Source organism: Excalfactoria chinensis, chromosome 10 (assembly GCF_039878825.1).
Source record: "Excalfactoria chinensis isolate bCotChi1 chromosome 10, bCotChi1.hap2, whole genome shotgun sequence".
NCBI lineage: Eukaryota > Metazoa > Chordata > Aves > Galliformes > Phasianidae > Excalfactoria > Excalfactoria chinensis.
The window spans coordinates 34836-53386 of record NC_092834.1 but is presented as its reverse complement, the minus strand read 5'-3'; the positions used below and the strand labels follow the sequence as shown (position 1 = coordinate 53386).

The following is an 18551-nucleotide window of genomic DNA, read 5'->3' as shown; positions in this document are numbered from 1 at the left end:
CCCATTAAACCCTATGGGCTCTATTATAGCGCCACCTTGTGGCTATTGAGGGTATTGCAGGCCCCCATTATACCCTAAATTATTTATTTATTTATTATTATTTATTTATTTATTCTATTTTTATTTTATTTTATTTTTATTTTATTTTATATTTATTTTATTTTATTTTTATTTTATTTTATTATTATTTATTATTTATTGAAATAAAACTATTTTTTCGGAAATATAAACTAATAAACTAATAAACTAACAACTAATAAAACTATATTGCCGGAAGGGACGCTGCTGCGCATGTCCAAAATGGCGGCGGAAAAGCGGTACTGCGTATGTCCAAAATGGCGTCCTCCAGTTTTGGCGGGATATCCCACAATGCACCCTGGCGGAAGGGACGCTACTGCGCATGTCCAAAATGGCGTCGGAGAAGCGCTACTGCGCATGTCCAAAATGGCGTCCTCCAATTTTGGCGGGATATCCCACAATGCACCGTGGCGGAAGGGACGCTACTGCGCATGTCCAAAATGGCGGCGAATACAGTGCTACTGCGCATGTCCAAAATGGCGTCCTCCAATTTTGGCGGGATATCCCACAATGCACCGCGGCAGAAGGGACGCTACTGCGCATGTCCAAAATGGCGGCGGAGAAGCGCTACTGCGCATGTCCAAAATGGCGTCCTCCAAATTTGGCGGGATATCCCACAATGCACCGCGGCGGAAGGGACGCTACTGCGCATGTTCAAAATGGCGGCGGAGAAGCGCTACTGCGCATGTCCAAAATGGCGGCGAAAACAGCGCTACTGCGCATGTCCAGAATGGCGTCCTCCAATTTTGGCGGGATATCCCACAATGCACCGCGGCGGAAGTTACGCTACTGCGCATGTCCAAAATGGCGTCGGAGAAGCGCTACTACGCATGTCCAAAATGGCGTCCTCCAATTTTGGCGGGATATCCCACAATGCACCGCGGCAGAAGGGACGCTACTGCGCATGTCCAAAATGGCGTCGGAGAAGCGCTACTGCGCATGTCCAAAATGGCGTCCTCCAATTTTGGCGGGATATCCCACAATGCACCGCGGCAGAAGGGACGCTACTGCGCATGTCCAAAATGGCGGCGGAAAAGCGTTACTGCGCATGTCCAAAATGGCGTCCTCCAATTTTGGCGGGATATCCCACAATGGCGGCGGAAAAAACGCTACTGCGCATGTCCAAAATGGCGGCGGAGAAGCGCTACTGCGCATGTCCAAAATGGCGTCCTCCAATTTTGGCGGGATATCCCACAATGCACCGCGGCAGAAGGGACGCTACTGCACATGTCCAAAATGGCGGCGAATACAGCGCTACTGCGCATGTCCAAAATGGCGTCCTCCAATTTTGGCGGGATATCCCACAATGCACCGCGGCAGAAGGGACGCTACTGCGCATGTCCAAAATGGCGTCGGAGAAGCGCTACTGCGCATGTCCAAAATGGCGTCCTCCAATTTTGGCGGGATATCCCACAATGCACCGCGGCGGAAGGGACGCTACCGCGCATGTCCAAAATGGCGTCGGAGAAGCGCTACTGCGCATGTCCAAAATGGCGTCCTCCAATTTTGGCGGGATATCCCACAATGCACCGCGGCAGAAGGGACGCTACTGCGCATGTCCAAAATGGCGGCGAATACAGCGCTACTGCGCATGTCCAAAATGGCGTCCTCCAATTTTGGCGGGATATCCCACAATGCACCGCGGCAGAAGGGACGCTGCTGCGCATGTCCAAAATGGCGTCGGAGAAGCGCTACTGCGCATGTCCAAAATGGCGTCCTCCAATTTTGGCGGGATATCCCACAATGCACCGCGGCAGAAGGGACGCTACTGCGCATGTCCAAAATGGCGGCGGAGAAGCGCTACTGCGCATGTCCAAAATGGCGTCCTTCAATTTTGGCGGGATATCCCACAATGCACCGCGGCGGAAGGGACGCTACTGCGCATGTCCAAAACGGCGGCGGAGAAGCGCTACTGCGCATGTCCAAAATGGCGGCGGAGAAGCGCTACTGCGCATGTCCAAAATGCCGACCTCCTCCTGCCGCGTTATATCCCACAATGCACCGCGGCAGAAGGGACGCTACTGCGCATGTCCAAAACGGCGGCGGAAAAGCGCTACTGCGCATGTCCAAAATTGCGGCGGAAAAGCGCTACTGCGCATGACCAAAATGGCGACCTCCTATTTTAGCGGCGTTCTCTCCCGCCTTTGGCGCGCCCCGCGGTTTCTCGTCCGTTCTCCCTCAGCCGAACCCCGCGGGAGCCGACAAGGAGCCTCCATCGGCGGAGCGGTTTGTGCGTGGGATCAGGGCAGCCCGTCAGCCGGACGGAGCCGTCCTACGCGGGGTAGAAGCGCAGCGATCGTCGCTGCCCCCGGCCGGGTGAGCTCCCGGGTCCGGTTGGTTCCGGCTGGGGTAGAAAAGCTGCCGGCAGTTCCTGCCCGGGGAACAACAGTCGGACCGTGGAACAGCGTTTGGACGCAGGGAAAAGTCCGGGAGCGTCGCAGCAGGAGCTGCAGGTTGTTGCCTCGTTGCTGTTCTCAGCCATGGCAACGATAACGGTGTGTTCGTGCTGCTGTTCCCATCTATTGCTTATGGCCAGGTACCGTGTATTGCAGTCAGTGCTATCAAAGCGCTTGAAAGAAGGCCTGCAGCTCTGACTCAGTGCAGTGTGAAGCCGGCAGTGTGTGTGACTATGAAATAGATGGTCGTCTATTGTTGGTTTACTTATGATATATAAAATTGCTGCTAATGTCCCCCTATAGCCCCCCATCATCCCATTGCCCCCTATAGCCCTCCATTGCTTAGGAGTGTGGGGGTGAGCCATGGAGTGGGGTGAGTGTTCCCTTCCTTGTGGAGTGGGGTGAGTGATCCCTTCCTTGTGGGGTGGGGTGAGTGTTCCCTTCCTTGTGGGGTGGGGTGAGTGATCCCTTCCTTGTGGGGTGGGGTGAGTGTTCCCTTCCTTGTGGGGTGGGGTGAGTGTTCCCTTCCTTGTGGGGTGGGGTGAGTGTTCCCTTCCTTATGGGGTGAGCCATGGAGTGGGGTGAGTGATCCTTTCCTTATTTTAAGGCTGTGTTTTTCTCTTTTTAGTGGATCCTGACCCCATTTCAGGGCTGGCAGCGGCAGGAGCAGCATCTGTACCTGATTGCTTCCTTGGGAGTGTGGGCTGTTTGTCTCTGGAATGAGGTGAGTGATTCCTTTATTTTGGGGCTGGGAGCTCTGTTTTTCTCAGGGGGTTGTGACCATATTTAAGGGGTGCCACCTGCAAGGGACACATATCTCCTTGCAGACTGTTTTCTGTGGGGTGAGCCCCGCTCCTCGGGAAGGGGTGAGTGATTCCTGCCTTATTGCAGGGCTGTGATCTGCCCCTGTTGGGGCTCACAGCTGCATTGGAAGGCTGGCAGCCATGAGGGCAGTATCTCTCCTTGGGGACTGCTTCCTTTGGAGTGTGGGGTGAGCTCTGGGCCTTGGATTGGGGTGAGGGGTTCTTTATGTCAGGGCTGTGCTGCCCTCATTTCTGGGGCAGCCTGACCACATTGAAGTGTCAGCAGCTGTACGGGTGGTGTTTCTCCCTGGAGTTTGCCTCCTGCGGGCTGTGGGTGAGTGTTTGTCTTTGGTTTCTGCTTTGTTTCAGGGCTGTGAGCTCTGCCATTTTTAGGTATCCCGACCACTGCAGTGCCTGCTTGTGCAAAAGGTGCTGCCCTGCACATGTGGGTAGTGCCTTCATTGTTGCATTGTGTCCAACAGGTGCCAGCAGAGCCCTGAGAGATGTGCAGCTCCTGACGAGAACAGCGAGGAACAGAAACCTGCATTGCCTGGAACGCCTCGGAACTCAACTTTGCTGGCCGGGAATTGCCTGCCCAGCAGATAAGAGCAGCACACACTGACTGTGTTGGATCTGTTCCATACTGAGACCCAAGGTAACGTTCCAGAGCTCATTTCTGCACTTCAGTGCTTAATTCTTATTGCAGTGCCCTTCTTGCTGCCCCCAAATGCAGCCATTGCCTTTTGCTGCCCCCAAATGCAGCCATCTCTTTCTGCCCCCCAAGTCCAGCCTGTGTGTCGTGCCCCATAAGTGCCGCCATCACGTTCTGCCCCCCAAGTCCAGCCATCGTATTCTGCCCCTCAAGTTCGTTTCTGTTCCCCCATGGCTCCATTCAGTTCTTTATTGCTGCTGTTGCTCCTCCGTTGCAGTTCTGCGTTGTGTCCACAAGGCGGCGCTGTTGTAGCTCCCATTGCTGTTAATAGGGCTGCAATGCAAAGGGAGATTCAGACTGCTGCTATTAATGTCCTCTATGGTCACTATGGGGTTTAATGGGCGCTATGGGGTTTTATGGGATCATTTGGGGCCTTTATGGGGTCTCTATGGGGTTTAATGGGGCCTTTGGGGCCTTAGGGTGTCCGATGGGGTTTAATGGGGTCTTATGGGATCCCTATGGGGGTTTAATAAGGGCCTATGGGATGTTATGGGGTCCTTATGGGGCTTAATGGGATCTTCTGGGATATTTATGGGGCATGATGTGTGTGTGTGTGTGTGTATGTGTGTGTGTGTGTGTATGTATGTGTGCATATACCCCATAAGACCTCACTGGCCCCCATAGAGACCCCATAGGCCCCATTTGAACCCCATAGGACCCCATAGAGACCCCATAGGCCCTAATTGGAACCCATAGGTCCCATTTGAACCCCATAGGACCCCATAAGACCCATTTGAACTCCATAGGACCCCATAGAGACCCCAGAAGACCCCATAGGCCTCCATTAAACCCAATAGAGAACTGATGTGAGATGTGTGTCTGTGTGTGTGTCTGTATAATGGCCTTATATCCCATAGCTGGATGGAGTTTTGTCCCTATGCTGTTCCTGTTGTGTGTTGGTGCCTTTATGAGCCATCCCTGCCTTATACCCCATATCCATCCTGTTGTTCCTATTGCAGTGCTGATGCCTTTATGAACCATCCCTTATACCCCATATCCATCCTGTTGTTCCTATTGCAGTGCTGATGCCTTTATTAACCATCCCTTATACCCCATATCCATCCTGTTGTTCCTATTGCAGTGCTGATGCCTTTATTAATCCTCCCTGCTTTCCATCCTCACATGCTGCAGGTTGGATTCCTCCACTGAGTCCAGATTGTTGCCGCTCCGCATCCATGTGTGTCAGCTCAGCATCTGTGTGCACAATGAAACACCAGTCACCGATTGGCTGCAGGATCATCCCATTGGCTGCTGGACCCCATTGTGCACCACAGACCCCACTGTGTGCTGTAGGATCATCCCATTGGGTGTAAGATCATCCCATGGGCTGCAGGACCCCATTGTGTGCTGTAGGATCGTCCCATTGTGTGCTGTAGGATCATCTATCTCCATCGTCATCACCTTCATCACCATAATAATGGCCTATTGCTAATTAATAATGCTCCATCACTAATACTACTCCATTGCTAATTAATATTAATACCCTTGTGGCCGCTGAGGGTATTGCAGCTCCCATTAAACCCTATGGTCCCGATTAAACCCTATGGGCTCCATTATAGCGCCGCCTTGTGGCTGTTAATGGTATTGCAGGCCCCCATTATACCCTATGGGCCCCATTAAACCCTATGGGCCCCATTATATCCTATGGGCCCCATTAAACCCTATGGGCTCTATTATAGCGCCACCTTGTGGCCGCTGAGGGTATTGCAGCTCCCATTAAACCCTATGGTCCCGATTAAACCCTATGGGCTCCATTATAGCGCCGCCTTGTGGCTGTTAATGGTATTGCAGACCCCCATTATACCCTATGGGCCCCATTAAACCCTATGGGCCCCATTATATCCTATGGGCCCCATTAAACCCTATGGGCTCTATTATAGCGCACCTTGTGGCCGCTGAGGGTATTGCAGCTCCCATTAAACCCTATGGTCCCGATTAAACCCTATGGGCTCCATTATAGCGCCGCCTTGTGGCTGTTAATGGTATTGCAGGCCCCATTAATCCCTATGGTCCCCATTAAACCCTATGGACCCCATTAAACCCTATGGGCTCCGTTATAGCTCCGCCTTGTGGCTGTTAATGGTATTGCAGCCCCCATTATACCCTATGGGCCCCATTAAACCCTATGGGCCCCATTAAACCCTATGGACCCCATTAAACCCTATGGGCTCCGTTATAGCGCCGCCTTGTGGCTGTTAATGGTATTGCAGGCCCCCATTATACCCTATGGGCCCCATTATACCCTATGGGCCCCATTAAAACCTATGGGCCCCATTATATCCTATGGGCCCCATTATATCCTATGGGCCCCATTAAACCCTATGGGCTTAATTATAGCGCCACCTTGTGGCCGCTGAGGGTATTGCAGCTCCCATTAAACCCTATGGTCCCGATTAAACCCTATGGGCTCCATTATAGCGCCGCCTTGTGGCTGTTAATGGTATTGCAGGCCCCATTAATCCCTATGGTCCCCATTAAACCCTATGGACCCCATTAAACCCTATGGGCTCCGTTATAGCTCCGCCTTGTGGCTGTTAATGGTATTGCAGCCCCCATTATACCCTATGGGCCCCATTAAACCCTATGGACCCCATTAAACCCTATGGGCCCCATTAAACCCTATGGGCTCCATTATAGCGCCACCTTGTGGCTGTTAATGGTATTGCAGGCCCCCTTTATACCCTATGGGCCCCATTAAAACCTATGGTCCCGATTAAACCCTATGGGCTCCATTATAGCGCCGCCTTGTGGCTGTTAATGGTATTGCAGGCCGCCATTATACCCTATGGGCCCCATTAAACCCTATGGGCTCTATTATAGCGCCACCTTGTGGCTATTGAGGGTATTGCAGGCCCCCATTATACCCTAAATTATTTATTTATTTATTATTATTTATTTATTTATTCTATTTTTATTTTATTTTATTTTTATTTTATTTTATATTTATTTTATTTTATTTTTATTTTATTTTATTATTATTTATTATTTATTGAAATAAAACTATATTTTCGGAAATATAAACTAATAAACTAATAAACTAACAACTAATAAAACTATATTGCCGGAAGGGACGCTGCTGCGCATGTCCAAAATGGCGGCGGAAAAGCGGTACTGCGTATGTCCAAAATGGCGTCCTCCAGTTTTGGCGGGATATCCCACAATGCACCCTGGCGGAAGGGACGCTACTGCGCATGTCCAAAATGGCGTCGGAGAAGCGCTACTGCGCATGTCCAAAATGGCGTCCTCCAATTTTGGCGGGATATCCCACAATGCACCGTGGCGGAAGGGACGCTACTGCGCATGTCCAAAATGGCGTCCTCCAATTTTGGCGGGATATCCCACAATGCACCGCGGCAGAAGGGACGCTACTGCGCATGTCCAAAATGGCGGCGGAGAAGCGCTACTGCGCATGTCCAAAATGGCGTCCTCCAATTTTGGCGGGATATCCCACAATGCACCGCGGCGGAAGGGACGCTACTGCGCATGTTCAAAATGGCGGCGGAGAAGCGCTACTGCGCATGTCCAAAATGGCGGCGAAAACAGCGCTACTGCGCATGTCCAGAATGGCGTCCTCCAATTTTGGCGGGATATCCCACAATGCACCGCGGCGGAAGTTACGCTACTGCGCATGTCCAAAATGGCGTCGGAGAAGCGCTACTGCGCATGTCCAAAATGGCGTCCTCCAATTTTGGCGGGATATCCCACAATGCACCGCGGCAGAAGGGACGCTACTGCGCATGTCCAAAATGGCGTCGGAGAAGCGCTACTGCGCATGTCCAAAATGGCGTCCTCCAATTTTGGCTGGATATCCCACAATGCACCGCGGCGGAAGGGACGCTACCGCGCATGTCCAAAATGGCGTCGGAGAAGCGCTACTGCGCATGTCCAAAATGGCGTCCTCCAATTTTGGCGGGATATCCCACAATGCACCGCGGCAGAAGGGACGCTACTGCGCATGTCCAAAATGGCGGCGAATACAGCGCTACTGCGCATGTCCAAAATGGCGTCCTCCAATTTTTTGCGGGATATCCCACAATGCATCGCGGCAGAAGGGACGCTACTGCGCATGTCCAAAATGGCGTCGGAGAAGCGCTACTGCGCATGTCCAAAATGGCGTCCTCCAATTTTGGCGGGATATCCCACAATGCACCGCGGCGGAAGGGACGCTACTGCGCATGTCCAAAATGGCGTCGGAGAAGCGCTACTGCGCATGTCCAAAATGGCGTCCTCCAATTTTGGCGGGATATCCCACAATGCACCGCGGCAGAAGGGACGCTACTGCGCATGTCCAAAATGGCGGCGGAGAAGCGCTACTGCGCATGTCCAAAATGGCGTCCTTCAATTTTGGCGGGATATCCCACAATGCACCGCGGCGGAATAGACGCTACTGCGCATGTCCAAAACGGCGGCGGAAAAGCGCTACTGCGCATGTCCAAAATGGCGGCGGAGAAGCGCTACTGCGCATGTCCAAAATGCCGACCTCCTCCTGCCGCGTTATATCCCACAATGCACCGCGGCAGAAGGGACGCTACTGCGCATGTCCAAAACGGCGGCGGAAAAGCGCTACTGCGCATGTCCAAAATTGCGGCGGAAAAGCGCTACTGCGCATGACCAAAATGGCGACCTCCTATTTTAGCGGCGTTCTCTCCCGCCTTTGGCGCGCCCCGCGGTTTCTCGTCCGTTCTCCCTCAGCCGAACCCCGCGGGAGCCGACAAGGAGCCTCCATCGGCGGAGCGGTTTGTGCGTGGGATCAGGGCAGCCCGTCAGCCGGACGGAGCCGTCCTACGCGGGGTAGAAGCGCAGCGATCGTCGCTGCCCCCGGCCGGGTGAGCTCCCGGGTCCGGTTGGTTCCGGCTGGGGTAGAAAAGCTGCCGGCAGTTCCTGCCCGGGGAACAACAGTCGGACCGTGGAACAGCGTTTGGACGCAGGGAAAAGTCCGGGAGCGTCGCAGCAGGAGCTGCAGGTTGTTGCCTCGTTGCTGTTCTCAGCCATGGCAACGATAACGGTGTGTTCGTGCTGCTGTTCCCATCTATTGCTTATGGCCAGGTACCGTGTATTGCAGTCAGTGCTATCAAAGCGCTTGAAAGAAGGCCTGCAGCTCTGACTCAGTGCAGTGTGAAGCCGGCAGTGTGTGTGACTATGAAATAGATGGTCGTCTATTGTTGGTTTACTTATGATATATAAAATTGCTGCTAATGTCCCCCTATAGCCCCCCATCATCCCATTGCCCCCTATAGCCCTCCATTGCTTAGGAGTGTGGGGGTGAGCCATGGAGTGGGGTGAGTGTTCCCTTCCTTGTGGAGTGGGGTGAGTGATCCCTTCCTTGTGGGGTGGGGTGAGTGTTCCCTTCCTTGTGGGGTGGGGTGAGTGATCCCTTCCTTGTGGGGTGGGGTGAGTGTTCCCTTCCTTGTGGGGTGGGGTGAGTGTTCCCTTCCTTATGGGGTGAGCCATGGAGTGGGGTGAGTGATCCTTTCCTTATTTTAAGGCTGTGTTTTTCTCTTTTTAGTGGATCCTGACCCCATTTCAGGGCTGGCAGCGGCAGGAGCAGCATCTGTACCTGATTGCTTCCTTGGGAGTGTGGGCTGTTTGTCTCTGGAATGAGGTGAGTGATTCCTTTATTTTGGGGCTGGGAGCTCTGTTTTTCTCAGGGGGTTGTGACCATATTTAAGGGGTGCCACCTGCAAGGGACACATATCTCCTTGCAGACTGTTTTCTGTGGGGTGAGCCCCGCTCCTCGGGAAGGGGTGAGTGATTCCTGCCTTATTGCAGGGCTGTGATCTGCCCCTGTTGGGGCTCACAGCTGCATTGGAAGGCTGGCAGCCATGAGGGCAGTATCTCTCCTTGGGGACTGCTTCCTTTGGAGTGTGGGGTGAGCTCTGGGCCTTGGATTGGGGTGAGGGGTTCTTTATGTCAGGGCTGTGCTGCCCTCATTTCTGGGGCAGCCTGACCACATTGCAGTGTCAGCAGCTGTACGGGTGGTGTTTCTCCCTGGAGTTTGCCTCCTGCGGGCTGTGGGTGAGTGTTTGTCTTTGGTTTCTGCTTTGTTTCAGGGCTGTGAGCTCTGCCATTTTTAGGTATCCCGACCACTGCAGTGCCTGCTTGTGCAAAAGGTGCTGCCCTGCACATGTGGGTAGTGCCTTCATTGTTGCATTGTGTCCAACAGGTGCCAGCAGAGCCCTGAGAGATGTGCAGCTCCTGACGAGAACAGCGAGGAACAGAAACCTGCATTGCCTGGAACGCCTCGGAACTCAACTTTGCTGGCCGGGAATTGCCTGCCCAGCAGATAAGAGCAGCACACACTGACTGTGTTGGATCTGTTCCATACTGAGACCCAAGGTAACGTTCCAGAGCTCATTTCTGCACTTCAGTGCTTAATTCTTATTGCAGTGCCCTTCTTGCTGCCCCCAAATGCAGCCATTGCCTTTTGCTGCCCCCAAATGCAGCCATCTCTTTCTGCCCCCCAAGTCCAGCCTGTGTGTCGTGCCCCATAAGTGCCGCCATCACGTTCTGCCCCCCAAGTCCAGCCATCGTATTCTGCCCCTCAAGTTCGTTTCTGTTCCCCCATGGCTCCATTCAGTTCTTTATTGCTGCTGTTGCTCCTCCGTTGCAGTTCTGCGTTGTGTCCACAAGGCGGCGCTGTTGTAGCTCCCATTGCTGTTAATAGGGCTGCAATGCAAAGGGAGATTCAGACTGCTGCTATTAATGTCCTCTATGGTCACTATGGGGTTTAATGGGCGCTATGGGGTTTTATGGGATCATTTGGGGCCTTTATGGGGTCTCTATGGGGTTTAATGGGGCCTTTGGGGCCTTAGGGTGTCCGATGGGGTTTAATGGGGTCTTATGGGATCCCTATGGGGGTTTAATAAGGGCCTATGGGATGTTATGGGGTCCTTATGGGGCTTAATGGGATCTTCTGGGATATTTATGGGGCATGATGTGTGTGTGTGTGTGTGTATGTGTGTGTGTGTGTGTGTGTGTGTGTGTATGTATGTGTGCATATACCCCATAAGACCTCACTGGCCCCCATAGAGACCCCATAGGCCCCATTTGAACCCCATAGGACCCCATAGAGACCCCATAGGCCCTAATTGGAACCCATAGGTCCCATTTGAACCCCATAGGACCCCATAAGACCCATTTGAACTCCATAGGACCCCATAGAGACCCCAGAAGACCCCATAGGCCTCCATTAAACCCAATAGAGAACTGATGTGAGATGTGTGTCTGTGTGTGTGTCTGTATAATGGCCTTATATCCCATAGCTGGATGGAGTTTTGTCCCTATGCTGTTCCTGTTGTGTGTTGGTGCCTTTATGAGCCATCCCTGCCTTATACCCCATATCCATCCTGTTGTTCCTATTGCAGTGCTGATGCCTTTATGAACCATCCCTTATACCCCATATCCATCCTGTTGTTCCTATTGCAGTGCTGATGCCTTTATTAACCATCCCTTATACCCCATATCCATCCTGTTGTTCCTATTGCAGTGCTGATGCCTTTATTAATCCTCCCTGCTTTCCATCCTCACATGCTGCAGGTTGGATTCCTCCACTGAGTCCAGATTGTTGCCGCTCCGCATCCATGTGTGTCAGCTCAGCATCTGTGTGCACAATGAAACACCAGTCACCGATTGGCTGCAGGATCATCCCATTGGCTGCTGGACCCCATTGTGCACCACAGACCCCACTGTGTGCTGTAGGATCATCCCATTGGGTGTAAGATCATCCCATGGGCTGCAGGACCCCATTGTGTGCTGTAGGATCGTCCCATTGTGTGCTGTAGGATCATCTATCTCCATCGTCATCACCTTCATCACCATAATAATGGCCTATTGCTAATTAATAATGCTCCATCACTAATACTACTCCATTGCTAATTAATATTAATACCCTTGTGGCCGCTGAGGGTATTGCAGCTCCCATTAAACCCTATGGTCCCCATTAAACCCTATGGACCCCATTAAACCCTATGGGCTCCGTTATAGCTCCGCCTTGTGGCTGTTAATGGTATTGCAGCCCCCATTATACCCTATGGGCCCCATTAAACCCTATGGGCCCCATTAAACCCTATGGGCCCCATTAAACCCTATGGGCCCCATTAAACCCTATGGGCTCCATTATAGCGCCACCTTGTGGCTGTTAATGGTATTGCAGGCCCCCATTATACCCTATGGGCCCCATTAAACCCTATGGTCCCGATTAAACCCTATGGGCCCCATTAAACCCTATGGGCTCCATTAAACCCTATGGGCTCTATTATAGCGCCACCTTGTGGCTATTGAGGGTATTGCAGGTCCCCATTAACCCAATGGTCTCCATTAAACCTATGAGCCCCATTAAACCCTATGGGCCCATTAACCCTATGGGCTCCATTATAGCGCCGCCTTATGGCTGTTAATGGTATTGCAGGCCCCCATTATACCCTAAATTATTTATTTATTTATTATTATTTATTTATTTATTCTATTTTTATTTTATTTTATTTTTATTTTATTTTATATTTATTTTATTTTATTTTTATTTTATTTTATTATTATTTATTATTTATTGAAATAAAACTATATTTTCGGAAATATAAACTAATAAACTAATAAACTAACAACTAATAAAACTATATTGCCGAAGGGACGCTGCTGCGCATGTCCAAAATGGCGGCGGAAAAGCGGTACTGCGTATGTCCAAACTGGCGTCCTCCAGTTTTGGCGGGATATCCCACAATGCACCCTGGCGGAAGGGACGCTACTGCGCATGTCCAAAATGGCGTCGGAGAAGCGCTACTGCGCATGTCGAAAATGGCGTCCACCAATTTTGGCGGGATATCCCACAATGCACCGCGGCGGAAGGGACGCTACTGCGCATGTCCAAAATGGCGGTGGAGAAGCGCTACTGCGCATGTCCAATATGGCGTCCTTCAATTTTGGCGGGATATCCCACAATGCACCGCGGCGGAAGGGACGCTACTGCGCATGTCCAAAATGGCGTCGGGGAAGCGCTACTGCGCATGTCCAAAATGCCGACCTCCTCCTGCCGCGTTATATCCCACAATGCACCGCGGCAGAAGGGACGCTACTGCGCATGTCCAAAACGGCGGCGGAAAAGCGCTACTGCGCATGTCCAAAATTGCGGCGGAAAAGCGCTACTGCGCATGACCAAAATGGCGACCTCCTATTTTAGCGGCGTTCTCTCCCGCCTTTGGCGCGCCCCGCGGTTTCTCGTTCGTTCTCCCTCAGCCGAACCCCGCGGGAGCCGACAAGGAGCCTCCATCGGCGGAGCGGTTTGTGCGTGGGATCAGGGCAGCCCGTCAGCCGGACGGAGCCGTCCTACGCGGGGTAGAAGCGCAGCGATCGTCGCTGCCCCCGGCCGGGTGAGCTCCCGGGTCCGGTTGGTTCCGGCTGGGGTAGAAAAGCTGCCGGCAGTTCCTGCCCGGGGAACAACAGTCGGACCGTGGAACAGCGTTTGGACGCAGGGAAAAGTCCGGGAGCGTCGCAGCAGGAGCTGCAGGTTGTTGCCTCGTTGCTGTTCTCAGCCATGGCAACGATAACGGTGTGTTCGTGCTGCTGTTCCCATCTATTGCTTATGGCCAGGTACCGTGTATTGCAGTCAGTGCTATCAAAGCGCTTGAAAGAAGGCCTGCAGCTCTGACTCAGTGCAGTGTGAAGCCGGCAGTGTGTGTGACTATGAAATAGATGGTCGTCTATTGTTGGTTTACTTATGATATATAAAATTGCTGCTAATGTCCCCCTATAGCCCCCCATCATCCCATTGCCCCCTATAGCCCTCCATTGCTTAGGAGTGTGGGGGTGAGCCATGGAGTGGGGTGAGTGTTCCCTTCCTTGTGGAGTGGGGTGAGTGATCCCTTCCTTGTGGGGTGGGGTGAGTGTTCCCTTCCTTGTGGGGTGGGGTGAGTGATCCCTTCCTTGTGGGGTGGGGTGAGTGTTCCCTTCCTTGTGGGGTGGGGTGAGTGTTCCCTTCCTTGTGGGGTGGGGTGAGTGTTCCCTTCCTTGTGGGGTGGGGTGAGTGTTCCCTTCCTTGTGGGGTGGGGTGAGTGATTCCTTCCTTGTGGGGTGGGGTGAGTGTTCCCTTCCTTATGGGGTGAGCCATGGAGTGGGGTGAGTGATCCTTTCCTTATTTTAAGGCTGTGTTTTTCTCTTTTTAGTGGATCCTGACCCCATTTCAGGGCTGGCAGCGGCAGGAGCAGCATCTGTACCTGATTGCTTCCTTGGGAGTGTGGGCTGTTTGTCTCTGGAATGAGGTGAGTGATTCCTTTATTTTGGGGCTGGGAGCTCTGTTTTTCTCAGGGGGTTGTGACCATATTTAAGGGGTGCCACCTGCAAGGGACACATATCTCCTTGCAGACTGTTTTCTGTGGGGTGAGCCCCGCTCCTCGGGAAGGGGTGAGTGATTCCTGCCTTATTGCAGGGCTGTGATCTGCCCCTGTTGGGGCTCACAGCTGCATTGGAAGGCTGGCAGCCATGAGGGCAGTATCTCTCCTTGGGGACTGCTTCCTTTGGAGTGTGGGGTGAGCTCTGGGCCTTGGATTGGGGTGAGGGGTTCTTTATGTCAGGGCTGTGCTGCCCTCATTTCTGGGGCAGCCTGACCACATTGCAGTGTCAGCAGCTGTACGGGTGGTGTTTCTCCCTGGAGTTTGCCTCCTGCGGGCTGTGGGTGAGTGTTTGTCTTTGGTTTCTGCTTTGTTTCAGGGCTGTGAGCTCTGCCATTTTTAGGTATCCCGACCACTGCAGTGCCTGCTTGTGCAAAAGGTGCTGCCCTGCACATGTGGGTAGTGCCTTCATTGTTGCTGTATTGTGTCCAACAGGTGCCAGCAGAGCCCTGAGAGATGTGCAGCTCCTGATGAGAACAGCGAGGAACAGAAACCTGCATTGCCTGGAATGGCCCTGAACCAGCTTTGCTGACCGGTAACTCTCAGCCCAGCAGATAAGAGCAGCACACACTGACTGTGTTGGATCTGTTCCATACTGAGACCCAAGATAATGTTCCAGAGCTCATTTCTGCACTTCAGTGCTTAATTCTTATTGCAGTGCCCTTCTTGCTGCCCCCAAATGCAGCCATTGCCTCTTGCCCCCCAAGTGCTGCCATCTCTCTCTGCCCCCCAAGTACAGCCTGTGTGTCGTGCCCCATAAGTGCCGCCATCACATTCTGCCCCCCAAGTTCGTTTCTGTTCCCCCATGGCTCCATTCAGTTCTTTATTGCTGCTGTTGCTCTTCCGTTGCAGTTCTGCGTTGTGTCCACAAGGCGGCGCTGTTGTAGCTCCCATTGCTGTTAATAGGGCTGCAATGCAAAGGGAGATTCAGACTGCTGCTATTAATGTCCTCTATGGTCACTATGGGGTTTAATGGGCGCTATGGGGTTTTATGGGATCATTTGGGGCCTTTATGGGGTCTCTATGGGGTTTAATGGGGCCTTTGGGGCCTTAGGGTGTCCGATGGGGTTTAATGTGGTCTTATGGGATCCCTATGGGGGTTTAATAAGGGCCTATGGGATGTTATGGGGTCCTTATGGGGCTTAATGGGATCTTCTGGGATATTTATGGGCCATGATGTGTGTGTGTGTGTGTGTGTGTGTATGTGTGTGTGTGTGTGTGTGTGCATATACCCCATAAGACCTCACTGGCCCCCATAGAGACCCCATAGGCCCCATTTGAACCCCATAGGACCCCATAGAGACCCCATAAGACCCCATAGGCCTCCATTAAACCCCATAGAGACCTGATGTGAGATGTGTGTCTGTGTGTGTCTGTGTGTGTCTGTGTGTGTCTGTGTGTGTCTGTGTGTGTCTGTGTGTGTCTGTGTGTGTCTGTGTGTGTCTGTGTGTGTCTGTGTGTGTCTGTGTGTGTCTGTGTGTGTCTGTGTGTCTGTGTCTGTCTGTATAATGGCCCTATATCCCATAGCTGGATGGCGTTTTGTCCCTATGCTGTTCCTGTTGTGTGTTGGTGCCTTTATGAGCCATCCCTGCCTTATACCCCATATCCATCCTGTTGTTCCTATTGCAGTGCTGATGCCTTTATTAACCATCCCTTATACCCCATATCCATCCTGTTGTTCCTATTGCAGTGCTGATGCCTTTATTTAATCCTCCCTGCTTTCCATCCTCACATGCTGCAGGTTGGATTCCTCCACTGAGTCCAGATTGTTGCCGCTCCGCATCCATGTGTGTCAGCTCAGCATCTGTGTGCACAATGAAACACCAGTCACCGATTGGCTGCAGGATCATCCCATTGGCTGCTGGACCCCATTGTGCACCACTGACCCCACTGTGTGCTGTAGGATCATCCCATGGGCTGCTGGACCCCACTGTGTGGTGTAGGATCATCCCATGGGCTGCAGGACCCCATTGTGTGCTGTAGGATCATCCCATTGGGTGTAGGATCATCCCATGGGCTGCTGGACCCCATTGTTTGCATTCTGCCACCAGGTGACCCGGCGATGTGAAGTTGTTCTCACTGTCTCATGACACCGTGGGAAATAACTTCAAGTTATGACTGGGGGCCTGAGGAAGAAGGCCAGGAGGTCCCAAGGGTCAGGCTGTGATCATTAGAATAGAAGTCTAAGAGGTCTCCCAGGGGCACAGGCGAATCCAAGGCTCTGCAAAACTAAGATCTCAACTAAGTGTGGGCAGCTTGGGGATAAATACCTTAGAAAATGGAATGGATTGGAGACCATCCAGCTTCTGCCTTGGGAGACTTAACACTTCCTAGGTTAAGCTAGCCTTGAATTGAACCAAAAGTAATAAAAAGTTCCTCAATCATCTGTTGTTCTGGGCTTTTCTGTTATGGTGTTTTCTAAGACTGCTTCTATTTCTTTTTGCTCTGTACGGAGATACTTGAGCCAGTGGTATGGGAATAAAAGCGACAGGATGGGTTTGGCAATTAAACACCTAAAAAGTTTCAATAAAGATCTACAAAAACGTGAGGATTCTCAGTAAAATATCTTTCATTCTGGAAAAGTCAAGGAAATCATGAAACCATAAGGAAGAAGAAAGAAGTTCTGTAACACACTGCGTGTGTGTGTATCTGCGTGTGTGTGTATCTGCGTGTGTGTGTATCTGCGTGTGTGTACATCTGCGTGTGTGTACATCTGCGTGTGTGTACATCTGCGTGTGTGTACATCTGCGTGTGTGTACATCTGCGTGTGTGTACATCTGCGTGTGTGTACATCTGCGTGTGTGTACATCTGCGTGTGTGTACATCTCTGTGTGTGTATGTCATTGTGTGTGTATATCTGTGTGTGAATGTCTGTGTGTGTGTATCTGTGTGCATGTATCTGTGCGTGTATCTGCGTGAGTGTGTGTCTGCGTGAGTGTGTGTCTGCGTGAGTGTGTGTCTGCGTGAGTGTGTATCTGCGTGAGTGTGTATCTGCGTGAGTGTGTATCTGCGTGAGTGTGTATCTGCGTGAGTATGTATCTGCGTGAGTTTATATCTGCGTGTGCTTATATCTGCGTGTGCTTATATCTGCGTGTGCTTATATCTGCATGTATATCTGTGTGTGTGTATATCTGTGCGTGTATATATCTGTGTTTCTATATATCTGTGTATGTATCTGTGTGTGCATGTCTCTGTGTGTGTATCTGTGTGTATATCTGTGTTTGTATCTGTGTCTATATATCTCTGTGTGTATTTCTGTGTTTGAATATATCTGTGTGTGTATGTCTGTGTGTGTATATCTGTGTCTACATATATCTGTGAGTGTATATCTCTGTGTGTGTATATCTGTGGGTATATATCTGTGTCTGTATCTGTGTGTATATAACTGTGTGTTTATATCTGTGTTTGTATATATCTCTGTGTGTATCAGTGTGTGTATGTCTGTATGTGTATAAATCTGTGTGTGTATATCTGTGTCTGTATATATCTTTGTGTGTATATCTGTGTGTGTATATCTGTGTTAATATATATCAGTGTGTGCATGTCTGTGTGTGTATATATCTGTCTGTATATATCTGTGTGTGTGTATATCTGTGTTTGTATATCTATGTATTTATCTCTGTGTGTATCTGTGTGTGTTTATCTGTGTGTCTGTATTTGTGTGTGTGTATATCTGTGTGTCTATATCTGTGTGTGTGTATATATGTGTGTGTGTATATATCTGTGTGTGCATATATCTGTGTGTGTATCTGTGTTTGTATATCTGTGTTTGTATCAGTGTGTTTGTATCTGTGTGTGTATATCTGTGTGAGTATATTTGTGTTTATATCTGTGTGTGTATATAACAGTGTGTGTATATATCTGTGTATGTATTTCTGTGTGTGTGTATCTGTGTGTATGTCTGTGTGTATGTATATCTGTGTATGTATGTCTTTGGGTATATATCTGTGTGTGTGAATATCTGTGTTTCTGTCTGTGCCTGTATATCTGTGTGTGTATATCTGTGTTTGTATATATCTCTGTGTGTATCAGTGTGTGTATGTCTGTGTGTTTATATATGTGTGTCTATATATCTGTGTGTGTTTATCTGTGCCTGTATATTTTTGTGCCTGTATATATCTGTACCTGTATATATCTGTTTGTGTGTATATCTGTGTGTATATATCTGTGTGTGTGTATATCT

General features: G+C 50.9%; 1 long non-coding RNA gene across 3 annotated transcripts; it reads left to right on the top strand.

The window, feature by feature from the left end:
- Window positions 1-3008: 3008 nt before the first annotated feature.
- LOC140257043 (uncharacterized) lies at window positions 3009-16752 on the top strand. Of its 3 annotated transcripts, XR_011904933.1 has the most exons (6): window positions 3009-3932; window positions 9496-9591; window positions 10153-10325; window positions 14144-14239; window positions 14804-14903; window positions 16110-16752. It is a non-coding gene; the product is annotated as an uncharacterized lncRNA (long non-coding RNA). The 3 variants fall into 3 exon arrangements; XR_011904932.1 differs by having other exon boundaries at window positions 9496-10325; XR_011904931.1 differs by lacking the exons at window positions 3009-3932; window positions 9496-9591; window positions 10153-10325 and having other exon boundaries at window positions 12989-14239.
- The last annotated feature ends 1799 nt before the right edge of the window (window positions 16753-18551 follow it).